This window comes from Teleopsis dalmanni, chromosome 1 (genome assembly GCF_002237135.1).
Source record: "Teleopsis dalmanni isolate 2A chromosome 1, ASM223713v2, whole genome shotgun sequence".
Lineage (NCBI taxonomy): Eukaryota > Metazoa > Arthropoda > Insecta > Diptera > Diopsidae > Teleopsis > Teleopsis dalmanni.
The window spans coordinates 181,025,788-181,035,927 of NC_051846.1; positions in this window are offsets into that span (position 1 = coordinate 181,025,788).

The following is a 10,140-nucleotide window of genomic DNA, read 5'->3' on the forward strand; positions in this document are numbered from 1 at the left end:
GCTTTTATTTTTTCTTAAATACTTTCTCACTGTGAAATAAGTTGAAATTGTTTTTATAGCAGTAAAAGCTTTTATAAACTTTAATGTAAGTTTTGTTGTTGGCATTGCTGTTGTTGTTGTTGTTGTTGTTTTTGCTTTATGATTATTATTTACATTTGTTGCATAAATTTATTTGCGGAACATTGTTTATGCATTAAAATAAATAAAATTTGTATTTTTAAATGTCAAAAGTTATTTCAGATTAGAAATTCAAGTTGCAAATATACTTTTCATGAAGTGCATTTTTTTCTAATTAAACCAAATGAAACTATTTAAAATGCATTTTAATTTTAATTTCAATTTTAATCATTTTTAGTAGAGAGGTTTCGAAAAGTAGTGAATTACAACAACAAAAATTCTTTTTATATTATTTTAATTAATTGAGTCAATATTAGAAAATCAGATTTGAAAAAAGAAAGCATTTTTATACTAAGAAAATTAGTTCAAATAATACATTATTATAATCAAATCAAATTATTTTATAAATATAAAATAATATGTAATAAATATATTGAAAATGTGTTTTTAATTTTGCCGGGCTTGACAGCTTGACCGTTGTAAGTGGGAATAAAAAAGTTACTTTTATAAAGTAAATAATAAGGTTAATAATGTGGCTAAACCATATTCATTAAAACATTTTTATAATATTTAATAAAATCGAACTATTGTTAAAATAAGCTAATTATTATTGTTAAAATAATATTGTAAAAACAATTTTAATTCAATGTCATTTCACAAAAAAAAATGCATATTATATTATATTATTATATTCCATTATTTTTAAAAAATGAATTACTCTATGATTGATTAAAAGATATAGTTGCTGCATTCAACCGATTAACTATGTAGACTAAGTATGCAACAATATCTAAACCATCATGACTATGTGATAAAACTTGATATTGTATTGCCTTAGCTTCTTATCCAAGATAGAATTCCACAGTATTTACTTAGGTTAGGTTAGGCTATACCGTCTTTGGTTAGTTATTCCAAGGATTCACTTAGGTTTACAGCTAATTGCAATATAAATAAAGCTTGTTTCTTATGGAGCTTTAATATTTGGGTATTAGTAAAAAAAAATTGATGAAAAAAAACTTGGATATATTTTTGAGTATAGTAAACACAAGTGAAAAATTTCATAAAAAATGATTGATTTTTTTTGAATATTCATTTAATAAATATTCCTCTTTGTTAAAATAGGAAATTCTTCACTAAAATCATATCTCAAAGTTTTAAAATATTAAACAATTATCATTTTTAGATTAATAATTCAAATAGTTAAAAAGGTTTGAAGTGGACCCAATTTTTGCGAAAACTTAATTTCTGACCACTTTTGGTCACCAATTTAGAATGTTTTTGATTAATCGATTGAGCAAAATTCAAATACCTTCAGAATAAAGTTCAATTCAAAAACTATATTTAAGAATAATTTCATTTGATTAATATATCTACTCGTTAAGAAAATATTGAGTTTTGATGGTTTTATTTTTATTCTGCCACACTGTTCGATGTAGCCTGATAATCAGTCTTGTGATTTGTTTAGGACATTGTATAAATCGGTTACTTTTAAAAGGTTATAGTGCAAACTATTTTTTGAAATCTTATTAATTGTTAGGGTCCCTGAGATGAATTCAATATTAAAAATTTTATTTATTAAAAATTTTTTTAAATTTCAATATGAAGATGTGGCATCCAATAACTAGCACTGAATAAATAATCCTAAAGGTAAATTAATATGAAAGCTCTGTATTTAATTAAAAGTTATGCGGAAATGGTTTATTTTAATATTATTAATTATTTGGTATTTACATTATTTTCATTTTTGATTTTATAAACACTACATGTTATTAATTGATTTTAAAATTTTAAAACCATTTACATCAATTATTGTATATTGATATACTCTGAAGATGGTCTACGAAGTAGTCCATATTTTGGAGTATTAAAATAATTTTTTTTTTTAATATAAACAAAATTTTAACAAGGACTTTGTAAGAGTTATTTATTTATAACTTAAACTGTTAAATAATCAACCTTAAGCCCGAATAAATTAAATTTTATATATTATTTTAATATAGTGTTGGTCAATTATTTTAAACTATTCTTATAAATTGAAATCAAAAAAACAATTTAGATTTTTTTGCATTAATTTTTATTTTTATTGTCAACATTTCGACTTTAATCTAAATTCGTCTTCATGCTATTATATATATATTTGAAAATAAAACATAATAACGTACATTACATTATGTGTACTCGCATATATGCCAACGCCCAAGACTATGCTTTAAAAAATTTGGTTTCACTTCATGCGAATTGGTTACATACTGTGTTGCACACAAAAAAGAGTTGTTTCATAAGTAATAAAACATTTTTTTATATTAAATAAAGCAGCTCCCAAATGACTTGGAATTAATAAATTCTAATTTCAGCAAATCAACCTTCACGTACTTACGCACATTCATAATAAATATAATGCCGCTGCCGCGTTACAAATTGTATTTACAAACAAACTGACTGACTGACTTATATAAGCCGAAACCATTTACTAGGTCAGTTCCTGAGTGCGTAGTTGTATCGTATCGAGTTCCAAAAATGGACCAAAATGGTGTACTACTTTTTAGGGCAAAACACATAAACTGGCAAGAACAGTAAGGAACAGTAACTATTATTTACAGCGTACACAGGGTGCAAATAATTTGCTTTAAGTACAATACAATACAATACATTATATGATTAAATTGAAATGAAATAAACATTGAATGCAGAAATAAATAAAAAATTAAAACAATATACTTACATACATCACACGCATGTGAGACTTATCATACTAACAACATAAAAAGTGTTTAAATGGAAGCAGGCCGAAGTCATTGAAGTAACAAAATCACAAAATATTAAACAAAAACAATTTTATTATAATTTACCATTTACATACTTCATTTACCATTTATCGTTGTTATATGTATACATAAATTGTGGTATATACATCTAAAAGCACTTATGTATAGCATTTATTACAGTTTGCGTGAAATTTATATAGAGCATTACAATATCAATTATGGACACAATTCAAATAACCACTGACACAGAAATGCACATACGTAAAATTCCCATATACAATGTTTTCCATACATAAAGCAAGTGCAGATATCCTGTAAATAGTAGTAAGATGTGTTCAAAATTGCAGCTGTACACGGCAACATTCACACCCACCCCCACACTAGCCTTGATTGTAAATACAATTGTGTTAGTGCTAGTGTTAGAGTTCAAATACAAATTTGCAACGAACCTTTTTGGTTGGCGCCAAAAAATATGCAGCACTGCAACGATAATTTCGCTTTGCATTCGAGATGGCCCTACTGCTGTATCTGCTCGCCTAATTCTTCAGTTGCGTTAGTAACGCTGTGTGACTCTCACTGACGTTGTTTGTATTGCGACATGTGACAGTATACGTTACATTATGTTACAAATACTTAAATCCGTTCAACTCATCCCACATGTCAAGCGTGCAGAGCAGCACATTACAGAAACTACGTCAATCCTATTTGTGTGTATAAGACGATGATTTTCAAGGGTACGAAAGGATGAAATAAACAATTTTTTATTCCATCACATCACATTTCGAGTAAATATGTTATTTGTCAATAAAATTAAATTAAAAAATATTCCAAATTGATTTGAAGCATAAAGTAACGCTTCAATAGATTCGAATTCAAATTCAAATTCAAATATTTGCAAAAGTAAAAATATTTTGCTTTTTTACAAGTCCTTCAAAATTGAAAGTATTTTTATTGCGAAAAATAGTCTGCTTTTCAGATGTCATCTATTCCGATTGGATCATCTATTGGATTGACTACCATAGTAATTTAACCCAACCTAGGTTAGATATGTCACGCTGAAATTGGTGAACTCAAAAAAAATAAATTGTAAATTTCTCAAAAATTACATGTTTAGGACGATATTTTTAAATCAAATTCCTGAAATTTCAGGGTTGATAAAAATCTGAAGTATTGCTAACCCAACATTCACATAGTTTTGCTAATCTATCTAAAATTATACTGGCTTTTTTTTAAGAAAAGTGATCAACATGTATTTTAGTCAAACAGCACCTTAGTTCCAATAATTTTCACATCTGTTATAGTTAACCTCTCCTCTCTGACCAGTACGCTTATTCCATTTATTTGAAAGTGTATTTTAGACAAACTTTCTAGGGTGAGCAGCAGCCTTATTCCATTCCTTCTAAAATATATAGAACACCTATCTATCTATTTACATAGATAGACAGCTGAAGTGGAAGATGGATTGAATCCTTCGAAGAGTATTCAAAACTAAGAAACTAGTTTTGATTTCACATTCCTCGAAAATGTTGGTACAAGTATAGCTATATACGAACCAGTCGGATAAATGTAAGTATCTGGCTATTACAAATATTAGCAATTGTACTCAAGTTTGTGTGTGCATTGAGACCGGACAACAGATGGTCGATATCATGGGAGGTAAAACTATAGGACACACATTAGGATTTAATTATATAAGAAGTAAGTTGTGCACATACTAGACATTATTTGTTAAGAACATATGCCTGCTATATAAACTTAGCCAAAAATGCATTTATAAGAAATGGAAAATGCCGAGATGGAGAAAACTTTTAAAAACGTATTATGTGCATTCCTGAATTTATCTGAAACATGAATAAAATATTTTGTTATGATCCAATGTCATATCTCAAATCATAGAACAATCCGAAGGCTGTTGTGATTCTTAAATTTGCAAGGGATCCAAAACTTTACAGCTAAACAAACTTTGTAGACAATTTAGAAATCTCTATAATATTGATGAGTAAATGAAGCAATATGATGTTTTTGACAGGTAGTAATTTTACTTAACATTGCGTGTATAGTCGTCAATACCACTATAAATATTGTAAACTTCTCCAACAGACAAGCTGCTATTAAATCTTTGCTAGGTGCTCCAGCTATATCCTTAACAATTCGAGAATGCCAGTCTGCTTTTGGCGGGTTAACTAGGGGTTTCAGTATACAGTTCATATGATTATCTGTATTACATTCACTTCTCAGATATTGGTAATCCACTTACAACAGTCAGATATTGGTAATCCACTTACAACAGTCACGTTGGCAATCAAACAAAAATATGTGAACGTATCTAGACAAACTTGGAAACTGTTGTCAGTTCTCACGGTCAATCTGGTCCAAAATGGACAAGAAACGTGCCCATTAGCTGCTTCAACTAAGACGTGTGACATACTCAGCACTGATGGGTCTTTGCGTACTGGCAAGATATATTAACAGACGACGTATACCCTATAATTACTATTGTCGTGTTTGTGCCTGTACATAGGAGAAAGATATTGTACTCCACCTCATGTTTCATTTGCTCGGAGAAGAGGTAAAATTTTTAAGGGTTATTTTCTTATCTACTGACAGAGCTATCGTCCTGTAAAAGCGACTTATATAGCCTTTTCAGATTGATACACTTTCACTTAATTGAAGGAGTTATGCGTTTTCGCGTTGTTCGTATATTCGTGGTATCACAATGATATATTGCTTGAGCTCAAGTAGGCTTGTCTCCAATCTTAATGATAAAGAACCCGAGGATCATGCAGGATATCTTTCCCTACCCACTATCACTAATCACACTATATTAACTAAAATGCGTACTTTTTTAAATAACGTAAAAGTTTTTATGATTAAAGAAAGAAAAAAATTTATTCACTTATTTAATTCATTTTCTATTAATAACATTGAGAAAATTAAATTAAAATAAAAAAAACGTTATATGTAAATATAGCGACATATCTACAAATAATAAATCATAATATATGAATCGTTTTTGCTTACATTGCATGAATAAATAAATTATTTAACAAAATATTTAGTTTTTGATTTAAATTGCTTACATTCAGCAATTCAGCAAATCATATTTAGGCTTAAGCTTAACCTGCATGCAATCTAGCAAAGAATTCTGAAATCATTAATTTAATACCTTCAAGAAGTATTGCACTGCCCCCCGTCAGGCTTGTCAATAGCAGAACATGCAAACTAAAAATAACAACAAACGCTAACAGCAAGTGGTAGACTTATAATTTGATAAATCAAGCGAAAGCCATTTTGAAAATTTGGAAATATTGCCGTTTTGGCAGCACTAAAATCATTTACGCTTTTGTTATTGCAAATGGCATTAATGTACAAATGCAGCAATTGAGTTTGCCTTAGGCCAGCTAGCCACTCTAGTTATTTTACACCAATTCACACTATCACACAAACACATAGAGAGAACTAGTAGTAAACTATTATGTTGTATCGGCATAGAATTTTTTGTTTTTGTGGAAAAAAGAAGTACAATAAAATACAAAAAAGCTGAGAGCAATAAAGTCAGTATGAATTGCGACGCTATATGTATGTATGTCACTACAAATATATATTTGTCTGTATTTATGTGTGTCAACATAACTACTTTTTACTACGTACATCATGAGAGGGAGAGCTTTCGTGTAACCTACTTTAATACGGAAATTGCTTCGTTAAATTCCGAAATAAATTTTCTACATTTTGTTATTATAATTTTTTCTGCATTTGTTTGTATCCTTTTTTTGTTTTTGTTAAAAGAGAGTGAGTAGAGATGAGAGCGTAATTGAGCGCTTAATACTTTTAGATTCGCACAGACTTTGTGACGTCAAATAGACTGGTTTTTATTTTTTTTTATTTAGTTTTTTGTTTCACAATTAATGTTTACCATATTCTTGTGACGTCAGTACCACATATCATTTATTGTTTACGCATTTGAATTGTTTGAGAAAGAAAGTATGCCTTCATATATGGAATTGGCAGTGCGTGTGTTTGTACATTGAAATTATGCCCAGAATGGGATTTTTTTCCACTTATTTATTTTAATGATGGTTGGAGAAAATGATTATTACTATTATTTTCATTTGCATTAATCCGTTGCAAAATAATTTCTAACAATGGAAATTGTTGGTTTTCATTCATTTAATGAGAATCAGATCCAAGTGACTGACATTGAAAATATTTTCGTGACGCAATCCATTCTTGATATAGAAATAAATTATTCAAAATTAAAATTAGAATAAATATAATATATATAATAAAATTATTCAATAGTGTATTTAAGGATATTTTTGTAATTTAGAAAATTATGAGCATAAATTTAAAAGGAGAGATTGGCAATGGATAATATATATGCATGTACATTATATATGCATGTACATTCTTAAAATCATCCGACATTAAAATTATCTATGATATATGTCTCTATATAGCAAAGGCACAAAATATTATTCAAACTTAAATTAGATGTAGTTTAGATAGATTTGATGAAATTAATTTTAAAAAAAGGCGATATACGTCAACTATCTTGGGATCAGCCTAATACCTGTCGTGAACAAGGTCCTTTCAACTGTACTGTGTGAAAGGTCGAAGTGAAATGTTAACTCACTGATTGACCGTTATCAGTGGGAGTTTTGAACTGGTCGTACTTCCATTGACCAAATATTGACACTGCGACAAATCGTGAAAAAGTCCAAGAACAACATCGATATTCACTATCCTTTTGTCGATTATAAAACAGCTTTCAATAACTCTATAAAAAATCATGTTTACACCGCAAAATTTGAGCTCAGTATTTCTGCAAATTTAAAACGGCTCTGTAGAATGACGTTAAGCAGTGTCTGTAGCTCCTTCAAAGTAGAATCAAGTCTCTCCGAATATTTTGATACCATTTTAGGATATCAATCAGAATGGGATCTTTTAAATTTCGTTATAGCAGTGATCATGCACTGTACTGCTGTTCATCGCAATGTCACAATATACATGACTCAAGGACCTTGCTAACGCCGATGACGTCGACATTATTGGACATAGTAAGCGTGATGCTACAGTTACCTTTACTGGTCCAAAAGGAATCTGCCAAAGTAGATTTAGCGATGAATGAGGGCAAAACGATATATATATGGGATACTGGCAGAATTTGTTTCACTCGTGCCCCAAGCTAATAGCTTGGCTAATATCCGGTTGAATCTGTCAAAGATTTCATCTATCTTGGCACTGCAGTAACAACGAACAACGATGTTAACCTAAACATCAGATGAAGAATTATCAGTGCCAGTGGGTGCCACAATGGGTCTTAGTAGGCAATTGGGATGTAGAACTCTTTCTCGACAGACATAACTTACGTTCATAACTTATGTTCTCTTATATGGCGTTGAAGCATAAACGCTATCAGAGAGCGACAAAGCAACAACTGGATTTTTCTGTACAAAAGTGAAATCATAGGTCCTTTAACAGTTGGCGACAATTACTGTAAGTTACATACAAATAGTTCAGCGAATTAACATTTAGCGGTTTTTTTTTGTTATGTGGTTGAAATGGATGACGATGCTCTAGTGAAAAATATATTTGAAGAGGTATTGGACTTTACTCCATAGTATATTCTATGGAGTGTTCAAGTAGAAGGAGCACAAACCGCAATTGATATACGAGACTGCAGAAGGGCGCACGTAGCAGAGGCTACTGAAGTTGAGTGCTGCATCAGGCCGCAATCCAAGAGGAGATTATTATTGCCATTTAAATAAATAAGTAAGTACTCTAACTTTGCTGTACATACTACAAGCTATACTTCTATAATTCTTCCTGATTAATTTATTATTATATTTGAAAGAAATACTTGTTAAAGAAGATCACCCACACAAATGATCACAGATACTATTGAGTAAAAGTGCTTCAGACACCAATTTGTCAAGAAGAATCCATCAAGTGAAGAATAAGAGAAACCATTTTTTATATTTAACTTAAGATTTAAAAAATTGTGATTTTCGTGGATATACTAAATTATATAAAATTATAATATTACGAGTATAATTAAAATTCTTCAATTTTATAGCAAATTTATTCAATTATTAAAAATTTATTTACACTTAATATAAGTGTAAAAATTTAGTGTAAATATTTTCCTTCGCAAGTTATAGTAAACTATAAAACCAAGTTAAAGTTTTAAAAATATTTTTCAAAGGAGTTTCACTAAGAAATATTATTCATGTGCTTTGTAAGGAATCCATCCGCTAAAGTTTGATTTATTTAAAACAATATTTTTTTTAAAATAATTTACAAAACAAACAATTTCTAAGTGCAGTCGAGGGTATACGAGGAAATTAAATTGTAAATATGATGAAAATATGTAAGACTTTGTTGGAGTTTACAAAAAATAAAAAAAATAAAAAATAAAAATATAAACATATCTGTATCTACATATTTATGCATGCATAGTAGTTTTAGAAGAAAAAAATCATTTTATAAGTGCATTGAGAGGAAAACTAACACTTCTCATGTTCCTTCCTCTGTACAGTATACACCATCAAACAAACGCCCACACATCCATTTCTATGCACAAACAAACCAATAACGAACAAACAACATTTACACAGTCAAGCAAAAATAGTTGCCAACATGGCGAACAAAAGTAGGTCAAAATGCGCGATGCTCACGCATATATTTTCCGCTTACGGAATATTCGGTGTATGCGTTTCAGTTGCGGGTGAAACATTGTTCGTGCAGTTATCCTGCAAACACATTATGTCCTTAGTTGCAATAGCATTTCGCCTTTTGCTTATCCTCCAGCATAAAAATGCACAATTTTCGGTGATAGCGAGTGTCAAGATTGGTAGGCTATGAATTTTAAATTCCTACACAATAAGCGATTTTATTTTACTTTACATTTACAAAATATCCTTTTCATTCACATTTAATCTTTTTGCTTTCGTAAATTTCACGATTTGTCAAGTTAAGGATTTAAATAATAAAACTATTATGTAAATACATATATTTTGTTGCTTGACTTTATTCCACGATAATATTATTCATCTAAAACTATACGGACAAAAGAACTGATGAATAAAAATCTGCGTGCTTACTAGATATTGTTTCTTGAAGACATACTTGGTCGAAGAAGAGAATGGTGAGAAATGGAACATGCCAAGGAGAAGAGAATATTGAACTAAGAGCAGTTAAGACCGTGTTTTTCATCTAGAAACCCCTAAAGATTCTTGATTATATGTATGTATAG